Source organism: Tenebrio molitor, chromosome 4 (assembly GCF_963966145.1).
Source record: "Tenebrio molitor chromosome 4, icTenMoli1.1, whole genome shotgun sequence".
Classification (NCBI taxonomy): Eukaryota; Metazoa; Arthropoda; class Insecta; order Coleoptera; family Tenebrionidae; genus Tenebrio; species Tenebrio molitor.
In genome coordinates, this window is record NC_091049.1 from 15,724,483 (window position 1) to 15,750,357 (window position 25,875).

Here is a 25,875-nt window from a genome sequence, read left to right on the forward strand (position 1 = left end):
GGCCCGGATTTTAGGCAATTAAAAAGTCGGAAATAGGTGCCTAAAATAGTCCCTTAAACTACTGCAAATAGTCCCTTAAAAACTGAAAATAAGCCATACTAGGTCCTTAAAGTTGTGGTTAATTAAATTAAAAAATGTGTTTTTAAAGTTTTAAGTAGGTACACACAACAAGATATTTACTAATTATTTTTTATTAATTAATATACAATACTACAAGTTTGTTAGTTATTTACATTGTTACGTATTTACATTGCATACAAGATATTGCTCTAAATTTTCTACTTTAAAACATTGTCGGTTATCCACCAAAATGGACTTATATTTTGAAAAACTTCTTTCTACCTCGCAAGAGGTAATGGGCGCAAATTTGTAATAAATTTCTTCCATTTTGGTGTCATGTTCCGGCACATCTTCACCTCTAAAAATTCTTGCCAATTCTAGAAGAAATTTGTATCCAGGATTTTTTTCAGTAACATCTTCAAGTTTTTTTAATGCTACTGCTGCTACAGGGCCTGGAGATTTTTTTAGGGAGGTAAATACGTTTTCAACAATTTTGATTGAATCGGTTAAAGGTAACCCATTTTTTTCCAATTGAGTAATACTTTCGCAGATTATTTTAAAATTACTGCGAACATAAATTAATTGGTTTTTTATTCCGGGTTTCTTCATTATAGACTGTGCTTTTTGAATAGCAACAGCAGAACTTCCATCAAAGGACATGACAACCTGTGAGTAGTTAAAAACAGTTTAACAATCAATTAATTTGCTTATCTTTTATATACTTACTTCTTTAATGGAATCAAAGTGTTCGCTGTAAAACATAGCAGCCTGAAGCCATGTTCCCCATCGTGTTAAAATTGGCTGTGGAGGCAGTGGCATTTCTTTTAGTTTTTCTTTGTACATTTCAACTCTCAAAGGTGCCTTAACGAAAATTTTTTTCACGTTCGAAATTAAATTATCCACATCTTCATATTGATAGCGAATTTTTTCAGCCACTAGATTTAAAGCATGCGCTAAGCATGTGACATGCACAATTTTTGGATAAAACACCTTAAGGTGTCTACCAGATTTTATCATATATGGTGCTCCATCCGTTACAAACAAAAGAAACTTTTCAGCAACAACTCTGATACTCCACAAGATTTCTACGCATAGAAATTTTAAATCAAAATAAATTTAAAAAAGTGAAAAACCCTTACCTAAAGATTGATTTACGAATCTAGCTATTGTCTCATGATTTGTTCTTTCTAATTGTTTAGACGCCAAAAGATAAGATTTTCCAGGTTCATCTTCTGAAAGTTTCCCAACCAGACAATTCGCCACATATCGCCCAAGTGCATCTGTTGTTTCGTCAACTGAAACCCATATGTTAAAAGGATCCAGCTCATTCCGAATGCGGTCAATAGTCTAAAAGTGAAAATAATTTTAAATTAAATATTAAAAGATAGTATGTTCATACATCTTTGTAGCATTTTGGTAAATAATTTTTCCGTAAAGTAGACTCATCCGGAATTTTTCTACCACAATATTTTGTCAGAAAATTCTGAAACGCAGGATTTTGTAGTTTGTGCCATGGTATATTGGCAGCTAAAAAGACGTTACAAAGTTCCATATTGAATGTACTATTTGCCGATTCCTCCAAGTTCTGTGTCAGCAACGTTTGCCGAAGCGGTGTCATAATGTTCTCTTTATGGATGGCCGTTTGCTCATGCTGTTGCAAGTGACATTTTTTTTCGCATATAAACTACAAAAAATAAAATTTTCAAATAAGTAAAAAATATAAAATGACATATTTTTAATTATGCTTAACTTACCAGTTTACCACAAGCTTTACAAAACATTTCTCGGGTTGATTTTATTTCATATAAATCTTTCTTGCTTGTCCACTGTAATATTTTTTCGCGTAAACTAATTTTTTGTTTCGGCATTATGTTCACTTTAAACAGGTTCACAAGAAACACGACCACTGCACGGAGATAAAGTAAACGAGAAATGACAAATTTGTAATGCTTATATTTACGTCTCCCACCAAATTTCAGAGGAGATGGTTAATTTTATATTTCTTAAATTTTTAGAAAATGACACCCTTAAGGTTTCTCTTATTGTTTCACTTCGGGATTTTAATTTTCGTTTTTATGGCAAGGACCATTTTATAAACGTTAAAGCTTCTAACAATACCTAAGTATCAGAAAACATTAGACCGCGTATACCTGCACCCCTTCGAACAGAGGCAAACAGATAAACTCTGTAATTTATGCCAGTCCAGTCTAATGGTTTGTGGTACTTAGGTATTGTCGGAGTATTTACCGCTGACATCATGGTCCCAACCGTAAAAGCGAAAAAGTAATTCCTGTATTGTACTGCACTTTGTACATTTCAGTAATTACATCTCCTTAAATTTTAAAATCATAAAGCATTGTAAATTTAATTGAGGTACCACTTTTACATTTTCAATACCGTAAACTTCCCAGAATTCGAAAATTGGGAAAAAACCGCAAAAATTAAATTGATTTTTGGTCATTTTAGGCATGTTCAGGCAGTTAAAAGGTAAAATAGGTATTTAAAGGGCATTTTAGGCCGAATAGGCAGAATCAAATATGGCTCTAATTACTCTAATTAAGCCAGAAATCATTTATAGACAAGTTTCATACATGTGCCTTAAAAAATAAAAATAGTCCATTTTGCCTAAAATCCGGGCCCTAGTTATCAGAGAAATGTATATTTGCCAAGAGGAGCTCAAACCGGATTCGCGACATTCTCACTTTCTTATTCACGTCACTTCTATACAACATATTTGAGCTGAAGTAATCCTTCAATCTAGGCTTTCTATCAAGTCCCATCCACATGAGGTACCCCAAAAAAGCTAAGATTTCAGTTTATAGTACTTTTTAGACCCTTTAATTTGATGTATTGCTCGTTGAAATAGGATGTCAAATAAGAAATAAAGCTGGGGCGTTTTTTTGTGATCACTCTGTATATAAATCATTGACATCTACGAGCATGAATATTGACTGCGGATGTGGCAGCGTGTTCCAACGCGCTCCGTTCTGTTTTCCATTTGCCAGTATTTAGTGTGATTCCAATTTTCGAAAGTTACATCGTTTTGTAACTAAGATATTACTTGTGCCTTTGCATATCCAACTTTTGCAAGTTTTTACGTAAGTAAAGCACCTTCTTCAACGAGACAGATAAGATCCGTATCTTACCGTTGTTTTTGTCCTCTGGCGCTTTTTGTTGCTAGCGATACACAGCAGTTGCGTTATAACAACACTAAAAACATTAAGCGGGTGCGCCTCTTCCATATTAATTAGGTGCAATGAGTGCTAATTGTTGCCACGCTTTAAGGATATTAGTGGAAAAGCGGCACACGTTAAGTGTGATGGCCTCTAAACATTCATATACGTTGTCTGAGTGATAAAGAAGTTTAATCTATCAAGAAATCTCGGTCTGCTAATATTAAATTGTCCTGCAACCGATGCAACGCAACGTGACGTTCACTACTACGGCGGAGATAAAAACTCTTGTTAATACACCTTTTTCAGTTGTATTTCAGAAACCATCACATGTAATTCAGATTAGTCAATTTGATTTCAGAAAACATAAATTGTAATTCAGCAAACAACCGCCTACGTAGGGGAGACCGGGGCAGCGAGGACCACTTAAGCTAATTTTTGAAATATTGAAAAACTTTATTATAGTATAAAAATACAAAATTAAACTGGAAACCTCTACAGTATAAACTTACTATCTTAGTACAAAACGAAAAAAGAAAATCACATTTGCAAGAAAAAACAATAAAAAGTCACAAGCACTACTTTTGGTCCCCCATGCCCCTTATGTCGGGGCAAGAAGGTACACCATATAGAAATTTAAAAAAATGATATAAACGAAAAGAAAATTATTTGCACAGTTCCCAGATAAACTCATCATCATCGTCCTCTGCTCCCGCACATTGTTCGTGGGCCCACTGCTGACAAATTGAACATCTAACCCATCCTTCCTCTTGTCTGCTGCCTTTGTAGGAGTTATTACAAAAAATGCATGAACAATCGTTTTCCTCCTCGCTTTCGCTACTGCTTTCACATTAGTTTGTTTTTATTTTGCCCTTGTTTATGAGTGTTTTCTTTGAGATTTTTCCTGTCTACCCCGATATCAGTGGTCTTCGTTGCCCTAAATGTAACTAAACAGAAAGTTATTTATTAACAAATTTATATGCAAACGGATTGGAGAGCTTTTAGGTTGGGTTTGCAATTATTTCAATATATGTCACTACTATGAACTTATTTTATCATAATTTTATAAAAAAATCTCTTAACAATAAACAATATTGCGATAAGAAAATTACATCAACTCACCATGAAAACTTGATTTTGTTGTAAAATTGCACAATAACATGTAACGAACTTAAAACGTAACATAACACTAATGCGACGTTGTGACAACCCACTGATGTCAAATTGTGGGCCAAATTTAAAATATATTTTTAACTATGCCGGTGGTCCTCGTTACCCCGGTGGTCCTCGCTGCCCCGTCCTTCCCTACCTATATGTATAGGTTGTATTTTTATTCACTATAGCAATTCTTTACGAAATCAACAGAATACAATCAAATTTAACGGCCTACTAACACCCTTGCCAAAGCGGCAGCATGATGTATGGTGGTGTGCTGCGCTGCACGAATAGTATCTTTTGGCGCATCAATAATATCCTCCAAGTAAACCAATCTTTATTCTATAACCCCAGGTGCCACTACTTGGGGAACACGAAGATGAGTTTTCGTGTAACACTTAACTTTAGACCAAATAGCCTCAATAGGATTTAACATTGGTGAGTAAGGTCCCAACCTTAACAGTGTTACCGTAGTTCCATTGGTAACTGCTTCAAGTCTCGAATGGCACGGAGCGTTATCACAAACTATCACCAAACCTGCTAATTGATTTCCCATTTCTTACCAGTGTTATAGTAATGATGTCGCCCATTCATGGCCAAATTTGTGGTGAATGGGCCTCTACGCCGCTCCATTGTTACAACTCCTGCTGTTGAAATTGCTCCAATTAAATGTACATTTGAACCTCTTGCCGATGGAAGCTGCTGTATTGCTCTGGACCCAACACGAGCACGCCCTCTTGTTCGGCGGCAAAACAAACTAAAATTCGTTTCGTCGATCCAAACAATTTGTTTGCCTTGCTCTATGTAATGGTTCAAAGCCTGAACATATTCTGATCGTTTCCGTTTGTTTTCTTCTATGTTCATGGCGGCTGGTTCATAATATGTTTGTTTTATTCTGAAAACCCTCCCTTCCAAATAATTTCCCACTGTGGTTACCGATACCACATTTCGGAAAATTTGCAAAATTTTCTGTTGCAGCTGCTTTAATGTGATGCTGCACTCTTCTTATGCCCATGAGATCATTACGTCAATCTGTTCATCAGATAGAATTTTTGGTTTTGTAACGAAGTTACTAAGAAATGCTCCCGGTGGAGGAAAAATTCCGTTCTTTCTCCGAGCCGGGGCAGAACATTAGCGCGGAGCCAACTGCCTTAACCGCGTCCACCGAATCCGTCCCGAAACCCGTGTTTCTTCCGGCCGACAATACCCGGACTCCGCGCTGAGCCGAGCTCCCCCACCGCCCCAGCCGCGAGTCGCCGGCCGCGCGCAGTCCCACCATGGCGCGGCTGAGGCAACAAAAGGACCAGGCCGAGCCTGCAGAATTCATTCCGCTCCCAGTCCCGCTCCCGAAACAACCTCCGCTCGGACTCCGCTTTCCTTCCACCCCCCTTCTTTTCCACCTTCTTTCGCCGGAAAGACCAGCGGCATCCAGGTCCGACCGGAACAACAGTAAGCTCCCCTTCGACACCCGCCCGGAACACTCCTCCAGGTCACGGACACTGTCCCCGAAGGGTTCCTGCGCCACCAGGTACCAACACCCCTTTTTGTACTTATTGTAAATAAAGGCCCGCCTGTTGCGACACCTGCTTGTTTTGCTACCCCCTTTCCGCGCCCTGACAGCCGACCCCCGGACACCGTACACTCCGCGAAGCTACCCCGGCCGTGTGGCGTCCCACCACAGCCGAAAAAAGGGACTGGCGCTCGAGGCATACCGCGACCGACCCGAACGGCGTCAAATACCGTGACGTCACTACCGTAAGTGATCGTCACAGTTTAATGCCTCCTTTGTGTAACATAAAGTCACGTCCTGAACTCCTGAATGCACCCAATGAAATGCTGTCTTATATTTTACATCTAATGTTACCGCCAGAGCTACCCAATCTTCGCCTCTGTTGGCACATGCTACAATCCTTTCTCGATCTTGGCACATATGTTTCTTATAACGTTGTCCTTCAATAAATAGGCTCACTTTCATTCCAAATAGCTCTACAAATTGAACAAAACGTGTCTACACCTTTTTCAAGTGTAATTCAGAAACGGTAAGATATATTTCAGAAAACGTCAATTGTAATTCAGATTAGTAAATTGTATTTCAGAGAGCGTAAATTGTAATTCAGATTAGGAACTTGTATTTCAGAATTCGTTACTTTATTGATTTAAAAATGGTATTCTCAAAATAGGTAGGTGCTTTTGACGACAGAGTTTGTTATCCTACTGGCAATGCATTAAATTAAAATAATATTCTGTTAATATTGTAAAGAATTTACTACAAAATATATTAAATAAAAATACAACCTTAGTTACCTAAGCGGTAGTTTGAGATAAGAATACAAGTAATTTACTGATCTGAATTACAATTGATACTTTCTAAATTACAATTAACGCTTTCTGAAATTGAATTAACTATTCTGAATTACAAACAACGCTTTCTGAAATTGAATTTACTATTCTGAATTACAATTAAAACTTTCTGAAATACAATTGACAAATCTGAATTACAATTTATGTTTTCTGAAATCAAATTAACTAATCTGAATTACATGTGATGGTTTCTGAAATACAATTGAAAAAGGTGTAGACCATTCTGTAACGGTTCAGCACATTTTCTGTGTAACAGGTGTCTACATGGTAGCAATCGAATCACTGCATTTCTTGCCATTGATACTCGACAAATGGCACAATTGTCTTTTAAATTCATCGTAAAAAATATTGAACACTTTCTGTCACGTTTTTCTATTTAATAAATTATTGCAAGCATACATTAACAACAGGATAACAAACTTTGTTTTTACATAGAAGTACCTAACTATTTTGAGAATATCATTTTTACATCAATAAAATAACGGTTTCTGAATTATAAATGACGAACTCTGAATAACAATTAACTATTCTGAATTACAATTTACGCTCTCTGAAATACAATTTACTAATCTGAATTACAATTAACGGTTTCTGAAATATATCTTACCGTTTCTGAATTACACTTGAAAAAGGTGTAGTATGAAAACGTCATTTGAAGAACGTTTTCGTCAGTTGAAAACTCTGATTCGCTCGAATACCACAAACACCAACCATGCAGATCGAGAGGCAATTATTGAAGAGTCGGTGGAAAGGTCAATTCGAGCCTGCAATGTCATCTTGTATAATGTCGGGAAAGATCCTCATGTTCAGGATGTGAAGATCGCAAACGATATTTTGAAGGTTATCCACACTTCGCTAGCTGTATCCCCTGAAAATGTTGTCCGTTTGGGAAAGGGTGGCAGCAGGAAACCAGCTCCGCTTAAATTGCGTTTAGAAAATTCCGACTCAGCTCGATCATACTTAAGAAAGCAATCAGTTCTTTTGGGTAAGGATGTTTATGCGAAAATTGTCATAAGAGAGGATAAAACACCTCGTCAAATGCAGTATCTTAAGTCACTACTAGGGTTAGGCGGAAAATAGTTGGCGGCCCCCACCAGTCCGCTACAGCGTCGCACAATTATCTTTTCGCTGCGAGCGTGAACCGTGGATCGTTTTATAATACGAGCGGGCTGCACTGGATCGTGATAGTGGGAGGTATTCTTGACGTGCTCACTATTTTTCGCCTAAGTCTAGTCACTACGCACAGTAGAGCGAATGGCCTATTTCGCTGGCCAAAACTCGAAAAGTGAGTGTATCGCTCTGAAAATATATACTGTAAGATTTTCGGGGTCTCTGATTAAGAATCTGATATCAGATTTATCAAATTCAAAATGGCGGACCCAAAATGGCAGATGTATTTTGAAAAAAAATAAATTGTCGTGAAAGTACGGTGCGATCAATTAAAAAATAAATCGAGTCGGCGTGTTACCTATGGCAACCCATGCTATAGCATAGGCTCCAAAGCAAACTCGATTTATTTTTTAAATGATCGCTCGGTATATTCTGTACCTAAGTTTTTCGAGGTCACTGATTACGAATTTGATATTAGATTTAAAAATTCAAAATGGCGGATATATTTTGAAAAAAATTAAGTAATTGTCTTGAAAGTATGTACTATAAGCTTTTCGGGGTCGCTGGTTACGACTTGATATCAGATTTGTCAAATTCAAAATAGCGGACCCAAAATGGTGGACTTATCGTGAAAAAAATTAAGTTATTGTCCTGAAAGTATGTACTATAAACTTTTCGGGGTCGCTGCTTACAAATCTGATATCAAATTTATCAAATTCAAGATGGCGGACCCAAAATGGCGGACGTATTTTGAAAAAAAATTGGTTATTACTCTGAAAGTATGTTGATACTATTAGGTTTTCGGTGTCGCTGATTACGAATTTGAGATCAAATTTATCAAATTCAAAATGAAATCGTATTTATTAATGAAAATGAAAATAATAGAAGCGAAATAAACATGTACTAACTTCGATAGAGACGTTTTGTTCAAGTCATTTTTCATTTTTTGCGTAAAAAACATGCAGCATTATTCCATCTCATTTTCATTTTCGATATAAGAGGCTGCAACAATTTGTCCTTTGACTTTTGGGAAATCTAGAAACGACCACCTTTTATTTTTGAAAATTTATTTTCAAAAATTTCTAGTTGTTTTTTAATATAGAACCCCATTTATCAGCTAACGAGATTATGACCACCAGGTTTACCGAGACCCTTGGCGGTAATCATAGAGCTGACAGAGGGCGCCAACGTTTGCCGCACAAGACTTTAACGACTGTAACTTTTAAATAGGTAACTTTAGGCAGTGCACACTTTAATAAAAAAAAAATATACACTTTAATGAACATGTGCATGTAAAAGTCACGGCGGTTGCTCGTGGATGTAAAAAGTATACTCCACTTGTAAACACATGAAACAAATAAATGTGAATTGCAGTCCTACAGTTAGCGTTGATTTTATAAAAGAAGGAAAACATTTTTTGTTAATTAAAGTACATACAATAATTCTACATATCTTGCTGATCGATTTCCATTTTATAAAATCAAAATCGTCCATGTTGTTTGATCACTTGAATTTTATGTTAGAAACACGGCAGCGGAGCGTCGCACGTGCTTCCTCGAGCAATTAATCTGCGCTTTAAAAAAGCACAACAATTGACGGTTTCCAGCCCAGGATTTCATTTGACCGCGCGATACAATGCGATTGAGAATGCCTCTGTTTTCACGAATTTATTTGCAAAACTAATATCTAGGTAATCACGCACCACCCGACGATTACGTGAGGGCGCTCCGTTATGTAGGAGCCGCATATTCTGTCTAGCATCTAGTAGTACATCCTCCAACAATCCAGGCAAATCATTTTGCGAAAAGTTGAGGTATTCTAAGCCATTCATTAATCTTTAAGTAACACAAACGGACCCGTCAACATCCAATTCCAGTCCATAAGTTTATGGAACATTTTTGCTGAAAATTGGTTTGTCGAATTGTGCTGTAAATGTGATCGGAAAATAGTTATTTTTCTTATTAACATAGTATCTGATACTGAGACGGCCATTTGATAATCCGCGCGATTTAAACTAAACTTAGTTGTAACTTCCAAAAGCTCTTGTGGGTTAATAAAAGTCCAAAAGAAAAAAAAATATTTCTTCATATTCCATGATTACCCTAAATTTGTACATTCTTTAGTGTCGGAACTTTTTGACACAACCGATATAGTAAAATGATGTGGCCACTTTCTGAATCCATTAGATATTACTGCGCATGAAACACGGCCTCCTAGATACATAAGAGACTCGTCTCTTACAAGATAAGAGACGTGTCTCAGGAGGCCGTGGCATGAAAATACACTGTACCAAGGTTGGTGGAACTGACTAATTTATATAGTAGGTTGCCTCGTTGTCATTTAAAACAATAGTTTGAATTTTTTTCCCCGCAAAAGTTACTCGTGACGTCATAATGCACTAAACTTTTATTACAGAGCCTGTCGATCACGCATTAGGTGTTCCCTCACTAGAATAAAACCCAAAAAACCACCTAATAAACTCCGCGGGGCCTATAAACCTTGGGTTCTATTCGAACACTCAAAATTTCCGGGTTGATTCTACGTCACGAGTTACTTTTTTCCCCCGCCCCCAATTTTCAACGATGCAACCTACTATACAAATTAGTCAGTTCTACCAACTTTGCAGGGTACCTATAAATGATTGTATGGTCTGGCTTGCTATGAAAACTAGTCAAATTTTGAATGTGCGAATGTGCCGCTTAATACCGAATGTCACATTTTTCGGTTAGGTTGTTGTTTTTTTTTTGAGGAAAGTTTCAACTGTGTTTTGCTCCGGGTTTCTTTTAATTAACTTGCAAAATTATTCGATTTGTTGCAATGTTTTGACTGCGGAAGTACTTTCAAATTACAAAAGACTTGTGTCAGGGGGTCCTATGTTGGTAGCCACTTTCTTATGTAAAATAACCATTCCCTCACCTGGAAATCATAGTTTACGGAAAATTATTATTCCAGTGGAAATGTACAACTGTCTGCTGCAATGTATCTATGTGGCGTGAATTTTGGCAAATTTGAAGCTCTAATTTTTTCAGAGGCAGTTTTTTTTCGTTAAGTTGCCGGACAACAAAATTCTCATTGAAATGTCAAGTTTACTTCGATAAAAAAAATTATTGACTAAAATAGAATACAAAAATTTATCCAATTAAAAAACAAGGTCTTGTTATATTATCATCGATTAAATTTAATACGTGCACTTCCATAACACCTGGAATAGCAGCAAAACGTAAAAGATAACAAATTAAAAATTACACAATTATTCACCGTAAACACACTGTAATGTTATGTTGATATCAATAAAACCATCACACAAAAAAAAAGAAATACAATAGAAATGAGAAGATTTTTTAACTAACTATACTAAGGACAACGTAACATTTTATCTGCCCCGCCCATTTCATTTTCTTAGTTACCAATCAAATAGGTTGTTAAGACGATCTGATTTACACAGTAAAAATTTCTGACATTCGAATTGTCTTAATGGCATTTTATTTTTTCGAACCTAAAACAATAATTGTGGACTTGACAGCAAAATTCTAACCTTAACTTTTTTACGTGGCAAATGTGATGAAAAGTTATACAGATTGATTCTGATTGGTCAATTTTAGTGGGCGGAGCAGATAAAAAGTTATAACGGCAATACTATACCTAATAATACCACAACCAGTTCTTTAACAATAACAGTTTTCCTGGACAGTTCTGAACAATTCAAAAGTCAAATTGTTTAGATAGAATGGACAGAAAAAGTTCCACAACTGCAATAGTATTTCACAGTAGAAGTCCGTTAGGATAGCCTTTACTGCCGAGCAAGAGATTTTGTGAGACGAGCTCGCAGAGCGAGTCGAATAATACTGGCGAGGCTGTGAAGGCCCTAACGGACGTGTATTGTACAATAGTTTTTGTAATATCTCTACGATTCGTTCACAATTATCTTTTTGAAATACATTTTTTTCGACGCCATCGAAAAAACCGAATGATTAATAAGTGTGCGAAGGACGTTGTCATGTCAACATTTGTTTGTGAAAAAAAAATGTTTCAATGTTGTTTGTCAGATTTGTTCAACGCTTAACTTTCCGTTGAATATAGATGAAAGATGATCAAGATATTCCCGATGTCCGGATGGCCGCAGAGCAAGTGAGGTCATCGTTATTCCCTGCAAAATCGCGCTTGTGTTGGTGTTAAAATTCTGAAGCATCATCTTCGATTTCGTCTACATCTGCTAGTGGCATACGGATTTCGATTAATTCAAGGTGTGTTCCATAACCTTAAACATTAATTATTGAACCAATTGTAAAAAAGTTGAAAAATAAAGTTTAAATCTATCTATAATTATTTAGTCATTCATAACGGCCGCTCCCGCTCATAACGGACACCCTTAACGGACTCCGGCCGTTATGAGGTTGTTTACATGGTGAAAACAGTCCGGAAAGTCACCTTTAACAACTAGATATTACAAAAAATATTATTAAAAATACCTTCATTAAAAATTGGGAGAGTAATAGGTAAGAGGTCCCGACGTCTGTCGTAGTTGTGAAATTTAAAGAGCTTTTTTAAACATTTTGTAAAATAGTCCATTCCCATTCTCTAACAAACGAGATGGATGGTCAAACTCAACAATACCGCCCTTGTCCAAAACAATGACTTTATCATAATCCAAAACGTAATCTAAATTATGCGTTATAATTATGACCGTACACCACCCAAGTTCTTCTAATACTATTTTATGTATCATTTTTTCAGTTTGTTGGTCTACACTTGCTGTCACCTCATCCATAATCACAATTTTACTTTTGCGAATAATCGCTCTTGCCAAACAGAGGAGTTGACCAAGGCTGCAGTTTGAGTCAACGGTACTAATCCTGTGGTCCAAATTAGAAAATAATATGTCCAAATTGACCGTCTTAAGTGCATTCCAGATTTCAGCATCTGTATATTTTCCGGTTAGGTCAATGTTTTCTCGAACTGTTCCCGTGAACAAAGATGGATCCTGAGAAATGACAGAAACATTCGATCTGAGAGTCTCTAATGGAAGAGTTGCTATATCCACTCCGTCTATAAATATTTTCCCTTCAAATTTGTGCAGTCGCAGAATCGTGGAAATTATGGACGATTTCCCAGCAGCTGTTCTCCCCACAATGGCAATTTTCTCTTGAGACTCCACTGCACAGTTTAAATTATGCAAGACATAATTGTCGGAATCGTAGGAAAGGTAAACATTGCTAAATTTTATTTCTCCCCTCTGGGGCCAACCTTCAACCAAAACACCGTCTCTGAGTTCTTGAGTCTGTTCAGTGTATTCTAGGATTCGTCCGACTGATGTCAATTCAGTTTCGATTCTGAAAACTTTTATAAATGCAATGTCAATATATTTCTTGAAGAGAGCAGCTTGCGAAAGCACAAGACCAACATGTGCTGCGGATATATCTACAACACAAGTGTATTTTACATAATTCGTACTAAATTAAACATTTTTGTACCAACTTGGACAATCAGGAATTGTATAATTATAGCCGATGTAAAGAATATAAAGTAAACGCATCAACTTACATATTTATAACCAGCTCCATATGGTTAGGAAATCAAATCAAAGTTGAGACCATCTTCTTTTTGATCAGCACTATGGAATCCTTAACTGTCGCTTTTAAAATATCAATTCCCCGAGGTATGCACGAAATAGTAAAATTAAGAGCAGTCCTTAGAAGAATTGGAAAAGTTCTTAGGACTATAGATACGCAGTCGCCATCTAATCACAAGAATAATGAGGAAATTCCAGCCAAAATCATTTTATCAAACTTAGACGTGTTCTCCAGAGACCATAAAATATTAGAAAATGTCAACTGTGAAATTGACAATGGACTGACTGTCATAACTGGTGGTAAGTATACTTACGTTCTAAACTTAGAAACCCTTTTCCAATAACTATTGCCCCAAAGATAGCACTTAATAGTTGTAATGCCATCTAACATTTCCTTAGTTGCCTGATACCTGTGGTCTGTTTTCCTTAAAGTTTTGATTTTCATTGAGGCCAGTATTTTAGCCAAAGCCACTATAACAGATATCAAAAAAATATATAAATTGTTTTCTTATTTACCTTGAATTAAGATGATGATGCAAAATAAACCCACTAAAATGGCAACTAAAGGGCCGATTTCCACATAGACTACATAGCAGCTAACTAAAAACCGAAGAAAACATGTAAGTTGCGTATAATACAGAAATATGAAATTCGTCGACATCTCTAGTGATTAAAGTAATTATTTTGCCGACCGATATATTGTCACGTTGAGATAAGTTCATCTTTAACACTTTTCTGTAAATCAAAGATGTTAAACCTGTTCTTATTTTTACTCCAATCGCTTCAAGCCTGAGCATAAAGTTGTCTCTATACAAGAGATCTATAAACTCAACAACTACCAAAGCACCTCCGAAAAAGCATGCTTCAGTTTTGTTAAAGTTGTTGTATTTCCCGGTAAAATAGGATACAAATTTCCTTACAATATTTGGCCGCAGAATTCTGCAAACGATGCAGATCATTAATTTGTAACAATATTTCTAGAATTACAACATTAATGTTATTGGAATGACTTGAGTAATTGCGAGCAGCAGATATTGTTTTCCGAGACATCTCCATAAAATTTGAAACATTGGTGGATCATTCTGAAGCCTCTGCTTATTCCAATTGACTTCTAGTTTATCTCCCAACGTTTGAGACTTGAAAGATGGAAGCACTTCGTAAATATCCGCTTCATTTTTTACTCCTCTTCTAAGGATATTTTTCATGTGGCTGGATTTTAAGAAACTTTTTGTAGTTGCTACTTTAAAAATAAATTTCACTTACATAAATAGAAATTTTAAAAAGAAATTCGTTGTTTCTTCCGGGTTGACCGGTCTTTGTTTTGCTTTAACGTGATCCATTAGCTAACATTCACTAACAAAGCGGTGTGACACTCAAATATTATTCAACGTAGATGTCCTTCATTTTTGTTATCTAGCCAGCATTAAACCATGATAACGTTCAACAAACTCTAACATAAAGTGTGTCAGTAAAACAAAAAAATACACAAAAGGCTATCTTTCACCAAGAAGAGAAAAATGTTTATCAAAGATATTATTTGGAACTAGTCGTAGTAACCACAGAAATTATCATATATAATATACCAAGGGACAGATATATTGCCGGAAATTTTTTCGAGCAGTCCTGACACACGAATAGCAAGAAAATTACACGAGGGCGCCAGCCCGAGGGAAATTGTCTAAGAAACAAATACGAGTAAAATGAGGAGAAAAATTTGCCCCAATTTCGTACCATCGAGTTGTATTCGGCATGACAATTCCACGAAGGAAAATTTCATTTTCAGGTTTTACACAATTTTTTTAATTTATACGTATTCTTATGACTCTCAAAGCGTTAGTTAACGTAGTTGAAAACAACAAAAATTTTACTGTGGATCAAAAATGAGTTTATCAAAATTCGAGGAAGGAGGAGAAAATTACAGCGATACTTTTAGGAAGGTGTTGATGATTACAGACTATTTCCTTCGAAAAATTTAAGCCAATCAACAAGCTCGAATATTTGAATTTTAGCCAATAGCGATCGAATTACAGCGATAATACTGCACTAGTGCAATTATCGATAATTTGCACTAGTGCCACGTTTTCGCCTAGTCCTAATTAAAACATTATTTGGTGTTAATTTTATATTTTAAAAAGAACAATTATTGAAAATACAACTTGAATATGAAACTTTACTCGATGTTGATGATGGGGTTTCTATGCTGCTTCCATTACTTCTTGTTATTTCGCTATTGTTACTTCGCATTTTTTGAATAATTTTCTCGTGATGCTCACTATTTATTTGGAGGTAACTTTTTATTGAAGCCAGATTTGAGTGCCCGGTGACCTTCATAATTTGATTTTCTGAAACCCCAACCTTGGCAAGCTGAGTAACTGCCGCGGCACGGTTTGAGTGATTTGTCACTTTTATTCTTTTCGTGTCAATTCCTATAGATTCTGCTGACTGTCTTGTCCTCTTTGAAATTTCGTTCCGTCCTATTGGGCAATTAAAAAAAAAAAAACCTTTTGACGTTTTTTTCATCCATGATGGGTTTGGGGTTAAAAAAACACGTTCAACCGTAATATGATTTCCCTTTTTTTCTTTCAACATTTTGAAAAACCTGTAAAATTATAATGATAGATTTTTTGATATTTTGCTTTATATTAAATACCTTATTGGACATTTATTAGGATCGATGGTGTTTTGAACTAACCATCTTTTTTCTGTCAACCGGTGACTTCCTCCTTGCGCTGTCTTAGAAAAGATAGGATTATAAGCTATTCGGCCTGTTGGGTTGCCGTAGTTGTCAAATTCTTGAAGAAGAACTTGCGCTGCAGTCCATCCGGAGTCGTTTCGTCCCAAATTGCAGACATTTTATCAATTTCTTGTTCTGATAAGCTAGATGCACTTATTTTTCTTTTTTCAGGACACTTGCAATTGTTTCCTTTTTGCGTCTCTGGCAGTTCTGGCACATTCAAACGTTTTATCTTTAAATGGATCGAAAATAATGTTACATTCTTCATAATATTTTTGTTGCATAATTTTCGCTACTGTATTCCAAAGTGTTTTGACAACACCTTCCTTATATTCTTCTCCATCACTACGCCTCATATTGAAAGCGAAATCTTTTAGAATTAGGGTCAGTTGTGAGACGGGAAGTTTCCTTGTTTAAATTGTATTTTCTTCCGTCGCAAAATTGTTGAAACTGTCTCCACGCAGAATCTCTGGACTTTTGCGTATTTACTGGAGTTAGTTTATTCACTGCGGCTTCTATTACTTGCGCGGAATTCTGCCCAAAACGTGAACTCATTTTGAAATTATTTTTTCACGAACAACACTGTTGTCAATAAATCACCTTAAATACAATTCAGTCCAAATGTGATGGCCGTCAATGACAACATAAAAATTTAAAGAATAACCAAATTTTAAACACAGAATTACGTTTATTTGTACCTACTTACTTATCATGTAAATTTTTCTCAGGAAATAGTCTGCCAAAATATCCTCTCGTGCATGTCAAATTGTCGATAATTTGACATGCACTCGGGATATTACTAGTGATAATTTTTCGATAATTTTAGGACCATGCTTCGTTGAAATTTTCTGAGTGGAATTGTCCCTTAAATCTTTGATTGTTCCTTTATCACATTGAGGTGAGAATAAATCAGTTTTAGTTTGACACGATGATGTATAATCAACATTCAAGTGAAGAATTAATGGATTTGAGCTCACTCGTAATGTTTCCTATTAAATACGTCGTCAATAGCAACGTATTTTATAAGATTAATTTATTAGTCATCAATTTTATTTATGTTACCTGCTTATAAAATTCAAGAGATGTAATGTATACAGAATAGAGCGATGCGTAGTAAACTTAGATGTAATAGATACACCCCAATTTCACTTACCTTAAATGTGTTAATCTTGTAGTGACACAATTTAAATGCAAATCCCCGATACCGCCACAATAGCGCGCCAAAACCGAAGTACTACCGGACAGACTAGGAACTAAGGGCTGGGTTTGGCAAGACGGCAGGTAGAGGATAGACTTTTTGACGGGTTCCGACGTGTGAGGGTGTTTTTTTTTTGGGTTTTCGAAAAGAATCTACAATATTGAGAGCAATCCATTTTTTTGAAACCGTTGAGGACTGTGTGGTTGAGGGTATGTTTGTAGATATTATTGTGTTGGATGCTGTTTCTCTCGAGAACCACCCAGTTGTTAATTTTAAGCGTTATCCCCTTGTCTCCCGGAACATGTAATTTTCAGGCAATCAGTTAGTTTGGCAAATTAGTAGCCATCGTCTGACTTACGTGCGTCCATTTTTTGCCACCATTTTCTAACGGCACTTTACCCGCCATTTTAGTTTAGCCCAGCCAACGATTGCAGCATTCGTAGTCACGTAGAGCAGGTGGTGTTATTTATGTTGTTACTTATCGTCGGCTTTCTTTAAAAACCGTTAAGTCCTATTTTTTGGGATTTTTTGTTTTAAACGCTTTTTAAAGTTAAACTGTGATTTGCAACTTCTATTAAAATCTCATATGTCTAAGACCGACAATATCATCTCTATCGTTGAATTTAAAAACTGTATAAAAATACGCGCCAAACAAATTGTTTAAAAACCGTGTAAGTCTGACTTACAAGATTTTTATATTGAGAAATATGCTGCTGTGTGTGTCAGATGGACATACAAGGTATTATTTATTGTGGAGTTCTTAGCAAATCAGTGCTGTGCTGTGATTTATTTCAACATTATTAACAAAATACTGTTAATAATGAGTGATAATAGTAGAGGAGAACGTCTGGTGAAATTGGCAGCAAAACAAAACGCTGGTAACTTAATTGCAGTTTTCCTATTTCGTGTTTCTACTCAATATCCTCACTATTTTAGTTCAACAAAACAAACTTGTGTACAACAAGGACCACGAATGGGTAATTATTAGCATGAATCTTGCAAGTAAATCACCATCTGCTGGAAATTTCACAAATAAATATTGGAATCATCTTTAAAGTATTTTGACGGATGTGAACTTTATTTGTTGCAGTTGGAGCCATGCAAAAAACAAAAAAAAGGGAAATAATAGATTTTTTCTACTTTGCCTTCGTACTGATGCTATTACGATACTGTTTTGCGTATCGTAATAGGAATACTAAAAATAGTGAAATTTAATTTTTTAATTTTGACGGATGCTGTGGTGTCGCGGCAGACCGTAGACGTGACCTTGGGTGGAATCCTTCAGCTTTAACGGTTTTAAATTTTAAATTATTTTTTTTTCATTGAAAAAGTGGCAAAGTAGAAAAAATACTGTATGACATCTCGTTTATAAAGCATTTTATCGCACTTACTCCTTTAGGGCACTCCTCGCTACGCTCGTCGTGCTCTAAAACCGTGCGTGCGATAAAATGCTTCTTATAAGACTCGTATCATAATATACTATTATGTTGGCTAAGAAAAAAAGAAACTTACTGTTAGAAGTTAATTTGAGAAAAAAAAAAGCCAGTTAACACCTAAAGTCGCGAAATTGTATACCATCGCCAATGAGTATAGAAGTATTGCTCGAAGACTCACCAATGAAGTTGTTACAAACAGGGATCGGATCAAAGAAGCCATAAAAACGACAGAAAGTGGAGAAATTTTCCAGTCGCTTGTAAACAAGACAACTTTTAAATTTCTCCAATCACAGATTACGCAGCAACTTAAAAAACCCAAAGGGCGACGTTTTACTCTGGCCTAGACGATAAATTGTTGTCACTGGCGTTGTTCAAACAGACTCCCAAAGGGTATCGATTATTACAGACAATTTTTTCCCTGCCGTCACGCAAAACACTCACGGCGCTCTTACGCAAAATTCCTTTGGAATGCGACTTGAACAAAGTCATCATTCAAAGTTTGCGTACAAGTGTAGAACGGTTGAAACTCAGGGATAGACATTGTATTTTAATATTTGATGAAATGAGTTTGCAGCCATCGTTAACTTATAATAGGTCTGGTCAATACATTGATGGGTTTCATGAGTTATGTGGTGAGGAAAGGACATGTAAAATTGCTGATCATGTCTTAGTGTTCATGCTCATGCTTCAAAGTGGAAGCAGCCCTTGGCCTATTTTTTTTCTCAAAATGGTATGAGTCATCCTGAAATTGCCAAGCATGTGAAAGTGATGATTCACAGCTTAACTGAAATTGGTCTTGAAGTCGATGCTACTGTGTGTGACCAGTATAATAAAGCTGTAATAAATGCTTTAGTCCAAGAAACAAAACAGGAGGCAGCAAGAATTAGCGAGCGTCATGAGACATATACTTTTAAAGTCGACAATCGTGAAATTTTTCCTCTCTTTGATTTCCCACATTTGCTGAAGGGGATAAGAAATAATATGTTAGATTATGATGTTAAGTTTAGTTGGAGAAATGGGGAAGAAATTGCTTCGTGGGTTCATATTGAACAGCTTTATGATTTTGATAATGACGACGCTTCATCGACTAACAGAAGAACACGTGAGAAAAGAGAAAATGAAAAAAATGAAAGTGAAAAATGCTGCGCAAGTTTTCTCTCATAGCAAGAGGCAAGAGGCTATAGGGACGGCAAACTTCTTGTTATTTGTGGACAAGTTGTTTGGCAGTGTAAATGGATCGGCTTTGAATCTCTTTGACGGCAACCTGTTAAGGCGTGCTGTTACTTCAAGGACAGAACATGTTAACTTCTGGAATGAAGCCCTTCGAGTTCTGGAAAGCATTCAATTTTTTTCCAGAAACAACCAATTTGTTTCACCCAGCATTACTAACTGGATTTTGTCAATTCGAAAACTCAAAATGATTTGGACCAAGTTGCAAAGCTCTGAGTTTGAGTTCCTTTGCACCAGAAACTTGAACCAAGATCCTCTGGAAAACTTCTTCTGTTGTGTTCGCAGCCATGGCGTTCGAAACATAAATCCTACCTGTAAGTGCTTGTTCACAATAGACATAAGCTTGACATACGGCATAAGAAATTCATGATACATGCAGTGTACATACTATTAATTTTTACGTAATTTATGAGAAGTGACATCAGTGAACATTATTGTTGTGTACAAAAAGCCATGGAGAATCATATTCGAGTTAGATGGACACATAAATTATTTTCCAAGTGTCCAAATTTATCAATTATTCTTAGGTATCTCTTATGTATTTCTTATGCCTTATGTAACAGGTGCAATGACCAAAACATTATTAAAATCCATTGGTTTTTGTAAACTTTGTCGCGCAGACTTAAAAACTGAAGTCAGCAGTGAAGAACATAAACTGATAGAAGCTAGAGAATATAAGCCAAACATTTTGTTGAGGCCTAGATCCAAGTTTGTTGTTCTTTTTGGCTTATGTAGCCAAGTTAGAAGCCACTATCTGCCAATACTTTGTTCGGAAAGCAATTTCCATACGAAATTAGTATTGATTGTGAATGCTAATATTAAAAGTGATATATAGAAATGGTCAACCGGAAAGTGACGTTGAACAAATAGAAATGCAAGGACCTTCCACACCAACAGAAAATCAACAAGCGGAAAAAATTTTAGGTGGTCCATCAGCAGCTGCTTCCCAAGACCGTCATTACAAAAAGCGAAAAACAAGCTCCAACGATAGAACATCATTGATTTTCAATGAAATCCAAAAAGGACGAGCTGAACGAAGAGCACTGTTTAAAGAACTGTCAGTACCACAGGACTATCCGACGAATGACCCAGCTATTTCCTCAGTTTTTCAAAGTATAGTATAGTATAGCTGCCACCGTGTCTTCATTTTCACCATTGCTTAAAGCCAGAGTAAAACTGGAAGTAATGAACCTAATTTCAAAATATGAAATTAGGCACTTGACATAATAAAATATATCATTTCCTAGAAATCAAAATCTGCCCTCTACAGCTGCTTCCACCTATCCACAGTACCCGGAGCTCTGCACCGTTCAGCAACACCGTGAAAATGACGCCACTTCGGAAAATTACGACTCATCAAATACTTTTCCATTTTCACCTGAATCACACGGCAGCAGTTATTAATTTAAAATTTATGTTTTATCAAGTACAATTTCTTTTCAATTTTTTAATAAATTTTCTGTAGCTTAAAAAATAAAACGGGTGGTAATAAAGTGCTCAGTATTTAAAATGATATTGCATATTAAAAAATGAGGGACGGAGCCGAGTCGAAGACCCGGCCTAGTAACTTACCCGACATCAATTTAAACCAATCTGAATTGACCCGAGATACCTACCTTGTCCGTGTTAACCCACATAAGTCGTCTTCTAATTCTCGCAAATAGTAAATATCATTTCCAACATAAAAACACATGCCCTTTCAACTGGTAATGTCAAATTTCCATGTCACCTCATTATTTTTTCGAGCAACCCCCACCCTCTTCCACCCCTCGTAGTCGGATTGACACCAAACTCTATTCGGTGGTCACTATTACAGAGTTATTTCCAATGGCAAGATCCGAGATTTTTTTGTTAAAAGTTTCAGCAGTTATCGCCGTCGACCTATGAAGACGTAAATTACTTCATAAGTCCGCCATATTGGAAAAATCCGCAAACGGTAAGCATCGTTTCCGACATAAAAATACATGCCCTTTCAAACGGTAAAGTCAAATTTCCATGTTCCCTTATAATTTTTTCGACCTACCCCCACCCTCTTGCACCCCCCGTGGTCCGATTGACACCAAAAGCTTTTCAACTCGAGAGACCACCAGTAAGTTTGTGTTGGTCAAATTTGAAAGCAATCGGTCAAAGCGTTTTTGAGTAATCGTGGGAGAACGAAAAGTGGGACAGACAGACGCACAGACAGACGCACGGACAGACATCATTCTAAAAACTTCATAAACGTGTTCAGAGGACCTCAAAACGTAAAGATCTGATGAAATTAGCAATTCGAAATTTTGGACCGATCACAATAACTTACCTACCTTTGGTCGGGTAAGTTAAAAATTGTAAACGTTTAGTAAAAAATAAACAATGTCTGGTTAAAGTGTATTAAGAGCTCAGTATTTTAGGAAAGTATGAATAAGAAAATTTAGTAATTGCTCAGTAAGATACGTTCGGTATTATTTTGAATTTTGCTCGGTACAAATATTAACCGTTCAGTTGGCGAGTTTCAGTTTTTACGATTTTACATTCTGAAACCGAAGCATAGCGCACACCCGACGTAAATATAACCTCAAAGCATTGTATAGGTTTTACTTCATAGTTACTATATTAATAATTCGGAGTACCTACAATAATGTATAGATATATGGCGGATGAAGATGTACCTGAATATCAAAGTAGTTTTTGATAGTGAAAGTGTCCGGGAAGTGGTCAAACCTAAAAGACGAAAAAAAATAGATAAAACTGTGGATGAAAGAGCAGGTTTTTAAAGACAAAGTGACAGCATTAGGAGCAGTGAAAATTGAAAATGTCTGGAGTTTTCATTATAAAAATATGGATTATCAGGGGAACGTAATAGTTCGCGTGTAAATTGGGCTTTTTTGGTATGAGTAATTTTGTTTTTCATTTTGCCTTGAGATTTATAATTTTGGGAGGTGAGGAGAATAAATTTGGAAAAATAATCAGATTTTGGAGAACCAGAAGACCAATGCTTTTGATGCAATACATGTTCTTCAATAAAAGTCGACAGATGATAAAAGATGCAATATACAGTGCATTTTTTTTAACTGTTGCCATAGGGAATTGCTTGGTAAAACTTATACCCCCTGTTAACTTTTGTTCTGATCAAAATATTCAAACCATTTTTGGAACAAAGTTTGAAGATTTTTTAAACTATCGGACAGAATACAATTCAATATCCTAAACTGTCGAAAAAGTTGTGAAAAAAATATTTTCTAGCGCGCCGGAATGATAGTACGTCGAGCGGTCGCCAGAATAGCGTCCCTGTCGGCTCAACCAGCACTTGACCATCTCCACTTTTGACTTTTGTCACTTTCATTTAAAAAATAGATAGCAAAACGTTAGAGAAGCTATCAATTCATTTCCTGCCGGTTCTTCACCAGGTTTAGATGGCATGAGACCACAATACTTGAAAGATATTATATCTTTGTCAGCGGGTGAAGCAGGTCAGAAGACACTAAGAGCTTTAACCAAACTATGCAATTTTTTATTATCTGGGCAACTTCCTTCAGAAATCTGCCATTTATTGTATGGTGCGTCTTTATGTGCCCTTAACAAGAAAGATGGAGGAATTAGACCGATCGCTATCGGAAACTGTTTGCGAAGCTAGCTAGCTAACCTGTTTTCAAAGTCGTGATATTGTAAATTTGTATTTATCTCCACACCAACTTGGCGTGGCAACTAAACTAGAATGCGAAGCAGCAATTCATACCACACGAACTTTTGTTAATAACGATCAAAACCGTGGCAAAGTTCTACTTAAATTAGATTTCAAAAATGCCTTTAACTCAGTCGAACGGGATTGTATTCTAAAAGAAGTCCAATGTCATACCCCACTTCTGTACCCTTATCTTTATCAATGCTATAGGAATCCTTCAACTTTATTTTTTGGTGATCATTTAATTTCTTCTTCTGTTGAAGCTCAAAACTGTTCTAATTAATAATTAATTCGTAATTTCCATTCTCTCTCTCACTCAAACCTCTGATTTCTACGACTACCTGGCTTTACCGTTACCCTGTTGTCTTTGCTTTCTACCGACTCCCTTTCTACTTTGCTTTATTACTTTTCTAACTAAAAGTGCAAACGATTCTAGTTATTTTCTACGATAAAGAGCTGTTTCTAATTCTCGCCCTTTAATTACAAATATGCCACAAACATGAGAATGTTAAAAAAGGTAAATTAACCTAATGAACATCGCTTTGGTGGTTCTCTCAATTTGAAACCTGCTAACATCAAATTCATTAATTCAATTATCCCCTGATTTTAACTGGACTCCCCAAATTGTCGAACGAGTAAATTTTGCAATGTTTCTTTTCCCATGAAAACTGTTATCTTTGTGTTGTGTTCGGACAAGACGCGTACCTGCATTTTCAAAGAAAGGTTGGCAGATTTCACTTGAGGAATGTACCACATTCTCTTGGCGACACGGCATCAATAAAATTTACAACTGACCAGCATTTCCGTCGCAAATTTAAAATATTTCCTTGAAATTATTTTAAAATTAAAATTCTTAATTTATCGAACCTATTCAGACCGTTACAATACCAATCTTCAACTTTTTGTATTGTCGTGCATTAATGCGAAATCATCACCAATATAAAGGGCAAATGAAACAACATGTTATTCTGTCTAGAATATCGATAACTGTTGATAAACTGTCACTTGTTAATTGTGACTATTATTTAAAATTTATTTTTCTATTTTGCGTTTAGAATATAGTAGTTTATTTGACGAGTTCTTGTGTAAATTGGGCTTTTTGGCACGAGGCCAGTTTAAAACGCGAGTGAAACGAGCGTTTTAAAGGCCCACGAGTGCCAAAAAAGCCCAATTGACACACGAACGAGTTGAATACGTTTTTTTGTTCGACGAGCCCCTTAAGGCCCCAAATCGCTTAAAATCTGTAAAATTAACATTTATCAAAATCCGTTCACACAGGAGAAAATTATCAAATTCTGAGTGTCGAACAAAAAATGAAATTATAACTCTACAAACTGATCTAATCTTACAAGCCAGAGAACTTGAAGAAGATTTTTGGAAATACGTCAGTCGAGAAAAGTATCCCAATATCACCAAATGTAGCAAATATATCTACTCTTGTTTTGGATCTACATACTTATGTGAATCGGCTTTTTCATATTTGAAGTTCACGAAGTCTAATATACCTCACTAATTATTGATATGGTATATTTTAGAATTTTTTATTTATTTTTTTGTTAATAAATAAGGCCGTAACAGTTTTATTAGTTTTCTGAAATTAACTGTTAATTTACCTATAAAGTTTTGACACTAAATGAATCTGTATCTGCTAGCCCATCAAACCCTGGTGGCACAATTACAAATTTTGACTTGGTTAGCTAAATAATTCGCTTTTTTATTTAAACGTAAACCGGACGGGTGATTTACGGCACAATGGTATAATTTCCCAACAAAGGTATAGCCGACCGTTTTAAACCTTTTTGTCATAAAATTGACAGTTTCCATTGTCACCTAAATTTACGACAGCACAAGTAGCAGGTCATAAATAAAAATGATTTTGAAAGTTGAAATGTAAAACTGCGTTTAATTCAAAATCTAATTGGTATTTTTTTCCGTAGATTTCGTAAATAATTATAGGAAGTGAATCTGGGTAGGTTAGTATAAAAATCAGAATTTGACTTTTTGGTTGAAATTTACATTTTAATTTTTTTTTGGCTTTGTTTGTAAGTGAAAAATCATCAAAAAATTATGAAATGTTCCTTACCAATAGCCAGGTAAGTCTGAAAAATTTCGACAATTTTATTTAATTAGAAGTCGCGATTTCTCGCGTGCGCGTATACGATGCCCCACCCGGTATATAAAGCGGTAG

At 36.0% G+C, this 25,875-nt stretch overlaps 2 long non-coding RNA genes across 8 annotated transcripts; both read right to left on the reverse strand.

Moving 5' to 3' along the window:
* Nucleotides 1-594: 594 nt before the first annotated feature.
* LOC138127643 (uncharacterized) lies at nucleotides 595-2,711 on the reverse strand. Its single transcript, XR_011158310.1, has 4 exons — nucleotides 1,460-2,711; nucleotides 1,200-1,407; nucleotides 787-1,145; nucleotides 595-726 (listed from the first exon to the last, which is right to left on the reverse strand). It is a non-coding gene; the product is annotated as an uncharacterized lncRNA (long non-coding RNA).
* A 7,981-nt stretch (nucleotides 2,712-10,692) lies between these two features.
* On the reverse strand, nucleotides 10,693-25,140 carry LOC138127645 (uncharacterized). 7 transcript variants are annotated; one of them, XR_011158313.1, is made up of 5 exons: nucleotides 16,079-25,140; nucleotides 14,692-16,027; nucleotides 14,419-14,637; nucleotides 13,743-14,367; nucleotides 10,693-13,690 (listed from the first exon to the last, which is right to left on the reverse strand). It is a non-coding gene; the product is annotated as an uncharacterized lncRNA (long non-coding RNA). The 7 variants fall into 7 exon arrangements; XR_011158314.1 differs by having other exon boundaries at nucleotides 13,743-13,899; nucleotides 13,945-14,637; XR_011158317.1 differs by having other exon boundaries at nucleotides 10,693-13,189; nucleotides 13,401-13,690; nucleotides 13,743-14,637.
* Between the last annotated feature and the right edge of the window lie 735 nt (nucleotides 25,141-25,875).